The 9115-nt window shown below is 48.6% G+C and overlaps 1 protein-coding gene across 1 annotated transcript in view; it reads right to left on the bottom strand.

Annotated features, from left to right (window-relative positions):
- The window catches only part of TMOD1 (tropomodulin 1), a 91954-nt gene that overhangs the window by 14253 nt on the left and 68586 nt on the right, over positions 1-9115 (bottom strand). The window lies entirely within an intron of this gene.

The following is a 9115-nucleotide window of genomic DNA, read 5'->3' as shown; positions in this document are numbered from 1 at the left end:
CCCTTCCTCCCTTCCTCCCTTCCTCCCTTCCTCCCTTCCTCCCTTCCTCCCTTCCTCCCTTCCTTCCTTCCTTCCTTCCTTCCTTCCTCTTTCTTTTCTGAGACAGAGTCTCACTCTGTTGCCCAGGCTGGAGTGTAGTAGTGCAATCTTGGCTAGCTGCGGCCTCTGTCTCCCAGGTTCAAGCGATTCTCCTGCCTCAGGCTCCCAAGTAGCTGGGACTACAAGCATGTGCCACCACACCCAGCTGATTTTTTGTGTTTTTAGTAGAGACGGATTTCACTATGTTGGCCAGGCTGGTCTCGAACTCCTGGCCTCAAATTATCCACCCGTCTCAGCCTCCCAAAGTGCTGGGATTACAGGTGTGAGCCACCACACTCGACTCCTCTGTATTATTTCTTACAACTGCATACTAGTCTGTAATTATCCCAAAATTTTAAAAGTTTAATAATTAAAAAAAAAAAAAAACAAATAGAAACCAAACAGAAATACACAACCACCTCTAATGGCTCCCCATTGCCCAGAACTGCTGCTATTTACTGTGTTCCAGGCCCTGCCTTGTGCCCTACTTGCATGATCTCAGCTCATTCCCCCACTAAGCCAACAGGACAGAGCCCCACCTCAGCCTGGCACTCAAGGCCCTCACAAATGACTCCTTGCTTTCCTTCTCTCTCTCCTTCCTTACTCAGCTGTTTATCTCTGGCAGTCTGATAATGGCCCTGGTGCAGACAGAGGTCTACTCCTAAAAGCTTATGTGCCTCCACGTGGAATGCTTTTAGCCTCCCTGTACGTATATCCCTATTGCTTTCATATGCACTGCAAATTCCCCCTCCCCATGAGGCTTTTCCTGATCCTGACCCCAGGAAATGATCTCTCCCCATTCCACACTCAAGTGCACATTGGATGTCCCTCCCTACACCTAGCAGAGTCCATCTGCCTTACTTGAGTCACCTGCCTCTAGCTGTCTCACCAACTAGAACGGTATTGTCCAATACAGTAGCTACAGTAGCTACTAGTCACATAATGCTCTATATATCTAAATAATTAAAATGAAAACAATGTATAGTTCAGTTCCTCAGTCCTATTAGCCACATTTCTAGTGCTTGATAGCCACTGGTGGCCGGGTGCAGTGGCTCGCACCTATAATCCCAGCACTCTGGGAAGCTGAGGCAGGAGGATCACTTGAGACCAGGAGTTTGAGACCAACCTGGGCAGGCAACATAGAGAAAACTCGTCACTACAAAAACCAACAAACAAATAGCCACTGGCTGGAGACTACCATGTTGGTTAGTGCAAATACGGAACAGTTCCATCATCAAAGAAAGTTCTATTGAACAGTGCTGCTGTAGACCATGAGCTCCTAGGTAAGACATAGTACCCAGTTTCTCTCAGTCAAGGTGTGTGGAATTGAATTGAATGGAGGAAATAGGAACATGCTTGGGAGGGATAGAGGGGACATCAGCCCAATATCCACATGGACAAGCACGAATTGCAGCTGAGACTCTTGATTGAGAACTCCCCACAGGTATTCTGAGTTCACCAGAGCTCATCTAGGTTCAGACTGGGCTCGGAAAGCTGGCCACAGCAGGCAGAGGGACACTGGTGAAATTCCACCGGCCCCTCTGGCAAAGATCCTAAGAATGCCGGGAAGAGGTCAGGTCTGTCCTTGGAGGACTCAGCACAGCTCTGGAATCTGGCTGTTTTGGCCTGGAGATGGTACAGCAACCATCTGAGGCCCCAAGAAGGAACTGGCAGCTCCTCTACCCACCCTACCCAGTTAGCAGGAACCCTTGCCTCGCTTTGAGGTCACTCGCTGGAAATGCCCTGCTAAAACTCAGGATGGGCTAGTCTCAGAAAGTACTGGTCTCCCCTGAGTGAAGGGGCTACCAGGGACTTCGAGGGCTGCCTCTTCAAAGTTGATGCTTTGTGCAGAGTACAAAGCCCCTTGACATGCATTGCCCCATTCAACCTGTCTACATCCCTGGGAGGTGAGCAGGGCAGGCAAGAGCCAGCTTAGAGATAGGTAAACTGAACTCATGCGTAGATGGAAGCTGGACCATGTTCCTTCAACTTATTCATGACAGAGCCAAGGTTTGACCTTGACCTGGGGCTGGAAGGACTGCAGAGGTTCCTGTAGGCTCAGTTCTCACATTAGTATCCAATATCCTGGGATACACACAGATTGTCTGGGTGTGTGTGACAAGGTACAGGATTCCATTAGATAATCATGATCTTCCAGGAGTGTTCATCTCAGACCAAACCCATTCTTTTTACACTAAGGAGTAAAATAGAACATGTGCATACATCTTACAATAAGCCTTAAGATGTCAAAGAAGCTTCATCCTTCTCTGACTCCGGGGACCCTGAGACTAAAAGGACTCATTCATTTTATAGATGAGAGAAGCAGTGGCTGGGGAGCCAGGACTAAAAACCAGTTCTCTTCCTTATTTTTCAAGTAACTTATTTAGTGATTACTGCGTGCCAAACAATGTCATAAACATTTTACGAAAGCTAGTTCATTTTCTCCTATCAATCCAAGGAATATGTACTACTATCATTATTTTATTTTATTTTATTTATTTTTTGAGACAGAGTCTTGCTCTCTCGCCCAGGCTGGAATGCAGTGGTGCGATCTCGGCTCGCTGCAACCTCTGCCTTCTGGGTTCAAGCAATGCTCTTGCCTCAGCCTCCTGAGTAGTGCCACCATGCCCGGCTAACTTTTATATTTTTAGTAGAAATGGGGTTTCACCATGTTGGTCAGGCCGGTCTTGAACTCCTGACCTCAAGTGATCCATCCGTCTTGGCCTCCTAAAGTGCTGGAATTACAGGCATGAACCCCTATGCCCATCCTCATTATTCTCATTTTATAGGCAAGAAAAATGAAGCACAGTGGTATTAAGAAAAATTTCCCTAATCCCAGAATGGGTCAGTTGCAGAACCAGGATTTGAACATAGGCAGTCAGCTCCAGAGTCTGTGCTGGTTTCCACCTCACTTAAGTGCCTCTGAGAATGATCAGAGGCAGAAGTACGACTGACGAGAGGAACTACGGGCAGATGGTGTTTGGCTCAGCATGGAGGATTGCCTCTGACCATCTGAAGTGCCCACACACTGAGGAACTGCCTTGTAGGGTAGTGAGCTGCCTGTGCCTAGAAGTATGTAAAGGGGGAGAGACCATGGGCTTGGTCATGCCCGGACTGGCAACAGTCTCTGGGCAGCAGAGCCAGGGACAGGGTGGTTGGGGAAGAACTCTTGTTCCCCTTCAGATTTGCTTAAGAAGTAAATAAACCACTTGTGAATAAATACAACCTCATTATTAAAAATTCAAGTGATACTAACACAGATTGAGTAAAATGAAAGAGTCTCCTTCACCCCATTTATTCCCAGTCCCACCCCCTTCTGTAGAAGTAACCACCATGGTCAGTGAGTTGTGTTTCTATGCATGAAGTATATGACAGAAATGTACAGGGGTTTGTTTTGTTTTGTGGTACTTGTTTCTTCTTTAAATGAATTCATACTATACTTACTGTTCTGCAACTTGCCTTTTTCATTTTATTTTTATTTATATTTATTTATTTATTTATTTGGAGACAGGGTCTCACTCTGTTGCCCAGGCTAGAGTGTAGCAGTGCAAAGCAGTGCAATCATAGCTCACTACAGCCTCCGACTCCTGGGCTCAAGTGATCCTTCTGCTCAGCCTCCCAAGTAGCTAGGACTACAGGCACGTGCCACCATGCCTGGAGAATTTCCTTTATTTTTTTTAACAGAGATGGGGTCTTGCTATGTTGACCAGACTGGTCTTGAATTCCTGGTCTCTAGTGATCTCCCTCCTTGGCCTCCCAAAGTGCTGGGATTACAGGTATGAGCTGTCATGCCCAGCCTGCCTTTTTCATTTAATATTTTGCAGAGCTGTTTCCAAGTCAGTACACAGAGAATGACCTTATTCCTTCCATTGGCTTCACGGGATGCCCTGGTGTAGATGGATATTTAGGTTACTTCCGTTTTTTCCTGTTACGAACAACGTGGCAGTGGCAGGGGTGGGAGGGGGAATTCCTCAGGCTCCCCACGGAGATCAGAACTGCTGGGTTGAAAGATAGGCACTTCCGAATTAAAATTGAGACTGCTCTGCCTAAAGGATGTAAAAGTCGGCGTGCCCTTCAGCAGTGTGTGACAGCTGTGTGTCCTCACACCTTTACCGTGTCAGAGCATGACCCGTCTGATGAGAAAGAGATCAGATTTGCTTTTAAACAAAATAACCAGCCAACACCTTAGGTGTTACAGGCTGTATCCTGGAGCCGGTAGCTCTGAGGCCCCCTTTCTAGCCAGAATCACCAGGAACATGTGCTCACTTTGAATGTCAAATGTCCAAAGAACATAACTTTGGACATTTGATGGGGCCAATTCTGGCCAATTCTGGCCATTCCCAGATGATGTGGACAACTGGGAATACTTCAAAACACAAGAGAAAGGAGCTCTCAGAATTATGTTGTCCAACTCCAGAGTCCCAAACCCTAATTGACATTAAAATTCCCTCCATCTCCCAGCTGTTTACACACCCCCAGGATTGGAACTCCTCTGCCTTTGAGGTACCTGCTCCATCCTGGGGTAGCTTTGCTAGTTACAGAGGTCTTTCTGGACAACTCCTGTGACACAAAATAATACAGATAATTCTTACTATGACGACTTAATATCTGCAAAATTCTTTGATCCTCCTCCCTCCAAAAGGTGGTGCCTGATTTCCCTCCCCTTGAGTGTGGGTTGTGCTTTGTGACTCACTTTTAATAAATAGAATATGGTGGAAATGACTTTGTGTAACTTCTGAGGCTGGGTCATAAAAGGCATTTGAGGCTTTCTTCTTTCTCTGCCTTGACTCGCTCACTCTGGGAGAAGTTAGCTGCCATATTGTGAGGACATTCCAGCAGCCCTAGGCCGGGTGCACACAGCAAGGTGCTGAGGTCTCCTGCCCATGCCATGAGGGAGCCATGGTGGAAGCAGTTCTTCCACCTCGGATCATGCGCTTTGGGCGAAGTCAGCCGGCCACACTGCTCCTGGATTCCTGGCCCTCAGAAATGGTGAGTTAATACATGTTTATTGTTGTTTTATGCCAGGACTCTGAGGCTGTTTAAGTTGCTATATTTGGGGATAATTTGTTACACAGCTACAGATAACTGATACACTCACAATGTTGAGTAAAAAAGGCCAGACACAAATCATCCAATCTGGGAAAACAAGACAGCACAATCCATCTACTTTAACTTCTCTTCAAAATATTAAGCACATCCTCATTGTCAAATATTGGAATAAAAAGTGGGGAAGTGGCCACTACCCCAGACATTGTACATATTCTCATTTGTGGGGCTCACCCCAGGCCTTGTCTGGCCTGGGGAGCAGGGCCCCCCTGTGCCCTGGGGGTCCTGGGGAAGAGCAGCTCTGTGGGGATTTTGGAGAGTTTGGTGAGAGCAGCAGAGAAGCCATGCGTGGAGATGGCCTGCTTGGCCTGGGCCGGGCCTGCAGGCTCCCTCGGGGCCCACAGGGTCTCTCCCATCCATCCATCAGTGCAGCCAGGATACTGCAGCTCCAACCCAGCTCTGCCACTAACCCGGCCCGTGGCCTCGGGCTAGTCCCATCCCTTCTCTCATCCTCAGTCTCCCTGCCTGTGAAAGGAGGACTGGGCTAGACGTTGTCTCGGTGCCTTCTGGCTCTGGGGCCTGCTCTGCCCTTTTCCAGTTCATCGTGGTCTTGGCGCAATTGCAGGCGGCAACAGAACATTGCTGGAGATAGACTCTTTGAGTCAACAAACAGCTTCAAAGTCCTGGTTCCCAAACTGCGTCCTGAGCCAGCACCGTGTCACCCTGGGCAGAACTCCCCAAGTCCCTTTCCCTGGCCGTATAAGGAGAAAGAAGGACAGAGACTTGCTGCCACAGGTTATAAGCACAGGACTGAGGAAAAAGCTCCTGTCTCCAAGGACCTCGGTGACTAACCAGGAATGAGGAATAAAGGAATAAATCAAATGCCACTCACCACCTCCTCTGTGTCACACTGCCCTGCCTCCCCCCAGTGGGGCTAGGACACCTGAAGGGGAGGCACAGGTGGCCTCCTCCTGAGCCTGAGTCAGCAGAGCCCCCTCCCTGAGACCTGCCTTCAGCCCCTCCCCTGCTGGACCCAACTCCAGTTAGGCAGGAGCACCTCCCCACAGCCCCCTGGTCCTGGGGCCCATAGCCCCTGGCTGATCTCCTGGGTCCTGATACCCTCTCCTTGCCCCCAGTCCCCTCCTATCCAGCTGGAACCATCTTCCCAGAGCACAGCCACAGCTCACTTTCCCTAAACCTACCCATTCAAAGCTCTCTGACTCCTAATCCCCTTTCTGGCTTTCCTCTGGGGGTACTGTGAGCCTGTGTGGATGGGCTCCATGGCTTTCCCCACTCCTGTCTGCACCTGGGATGCCATGGCCTCCATGTCACCTGAGATACTTTTCACCCTGTGGGTGGGAAGTCAGGGTCTACCCAGCATCTACGGGTTAATCTCAAAATCTGCCTCCTCCAAGCAACCCTCCCTGATCCCTATTCCTGACTGAGACTGCTCCCTCTGATGGACGTCACAGCCCACTGGCGGGCTGCTGGAGCACCTGGTATGATGGTCATTTCTGCAAACGTCTTTCCTCCCATCTAGTGAGGAAATTTCTGGAGGGCGGACCTGGAGCCTCAGTCCCACACACAGCCCAGCACAGTCCTGGCAAGCAGCCAGCGTTCATCAGAATGTCGAGATGAACCAGAAAAGAGGCTCATTGGATGGGGGTGGTGCTGACCAGTGCTCAGGCCCCAGGCCAGAGGACAGATGAGAAAAGCCAGGCTGACATCACATGAAACTACAGCTGCTTCAAGAACCCAGACAGGCATAGCATTATACATGGACTCTGGGGTCACACAGACCTTGGTTTGAATCTTGCCCCTCTCGCTTCTTGTGTGGCCTTGGGCAGGTTGCGTAGCCTGCCTGGCACTCAGTTTCCTCATCTGTGATATGGGGATGGGTTGTAATGCCACTTACAGAGTCTTTGTGAACATTAAATTAGATGATAGACACAAAGTACCCAGTCCGGTTTTGGCTCATGATAACCTGCTCAGGAAATCAACATTTAGAATAGCGTGTGAATCCCCTAGATCACCTTCCCAGTCATTCTAGAAGTTAACAACTTCAGAGTTTACATCTGTTATCTCCTCAGAAGCAGAGATTCTTATAATCCCCATTTTACAAGCAAGGAAACTGAGGCTCAGGGAAGTGAATGTTTTTGAACCCGGGTGTTCAGCTAAGGCAAGGGCAATGGTTAGCATGGGCTCCATCTTGGACTCCGGGGGGATAGTGTGTGGAGGGAAGGGGCAACTCCCTGGCAGCTGCCACCACAGTGACCTGAAGCCAGTGCTCCCAGTCCTCTTTGGCTGCCATTCTGCCCTGGGAGTTAAGTTTCAGCTGACTATGGGTAGACCCTGACTTCCTGCCAGGCCAGGCTGGGATTCACATGAGTAGCCAATCCCAGGGCCTGGCCCAGAGCTGCTGCCAAGCCTGCTGCATGCCTTTGTTCCATCTGCTCTGCCCCTCTTGCCTCCAATGGTGCAGAGTCAGCAATGGCTAAGGGAGGGCGCAGAAGGGGTAGGGGTGGGGATGGCCTGAGAATGAGCGAGGCAGCAGCAAGACCACCGGCACGCGAGAGATGCAAGGAGTCCAATGCAACAAATGCACGTGACACAGCTGCTGCCAGCTCATGTGACTGCTTTATATAAACTAGAAAAAGTGCCCTCTCTGGGTGAACAAAGCCCCATGCTGAGGCATACAACTCGGAGAGTGGATTCCGGGTTGAATTTTGCTCTCTGCTGCCTCATTGTGCTGTGAACAATATGCACGACCATCCAGGGCAAAAACTTACCAGACACCCTTGAAGGGCGAGGTCCTGAGCTGGGCACTGAGATAAGGAGATGCCTCAGACATAGCACTAGCTTCTGGGAAGCTCAAGGGAAGCCAAGGTGCTAGGGGAGCCCAGAGGAAGAGGTATCTAACTCTCTTTGGGCAGAGGTTTGGAGGAGCTATGGCAGACTAGTGGGAGAAGACAGTAGTAACCCGGATCTCAAAGAAAAAAAAAAGCCCTGATGCATGATGTGCCTATTTGCCAATTTCCATAGTGTAAATACTCCCACCTACCATGAGCAATTCAAGGCACTGATGTGCCATCGTTGGTCTCGGGAAGAGATATCCACAATCAGCTCTTGCAAGCTGGTTCAAGCTGTCTCTAGAACACCACTAAGATAAAGAGAAGCCTCAACTAAACTCAGAAGTCAGAGAAGAGGGTAGAGGCAGGGCAGGACATTCCACAAGGAGGAAAAGGCATGGAGGCATGAAAGTGAGTGGGGAGCAAGCTGTGAATGGGTTTGAAAGGGTTATGGTTGGGGAAGGGACGGTCAAAGTCTTCTGGAGGTTGGTAATGTTTTGTTTCTTGACCTGGACAGGGGTTACATGCCTGTTATGATTCCTTAAGTTATGCATTTAAGTTTTATGCAGTTTTCTGTATGTTTGCCATATTTTACAATAAAAAAGTTAAAAACTTGTGACAGTCTCACTCAGGTATAACCACTGTTTAGAATTTTGTAATATTTCATTCCAATCTTTTTCTCATGCATACATTTATACAACCATTCAGCAAAAAATTTCATGTAGTGGAAAAAAGCAACTGAGTCCCCATTCATAAAAAAGAAAGCATTTTAACATCAAAAGCAACATGCTACACTGGAAGAAGTGCGAGTTTTAGAGTCAAGGAGACCTGGATTCAAATCCTGCTTCCTAAATGCTGGCCCTATGACCCTGAAAAAGGGGCTTATCTTTGGCCTGTCTGGACTGTTTTCTGAAAACTGAGACTGATGATACCCACATTCTGTAGCGTTGTTGTGAAGATCAAAGATGACGGATGTCAGATGTGTAGCTCAGAGCCTGGCCCACAGGAGACCCTCAACACATGTAACATATAAGATATTGTTATTAGCATCCTCTTAGAAAGTCAGAGTTGAAAGAGTGGCTCTGCAGATAAATGACTGACCCACAGAAGTTACAGAGAAACGGTAACTCCATAAGAATAAA

Source organism: Colobus angolensis, unplaced genomic scaffold (genome assembly GCF_000951035.1).
Source record: "Colobus angolensis palliatus isolate OR3802 unplaced genomic scaffold, Cang.pa_1.0 Scaffold181, whole genome shotgun sequence".
NCBI lineage: Eukaryota > Metazoa > Chordata > Mammalia > Primates > Cercopithecidae > Colobus > Colobus angolensis.
Note: the sequence above shows the minus strand (reverse complement) of the source record. Positions and strands in the feature narration are given on the sequence as shown.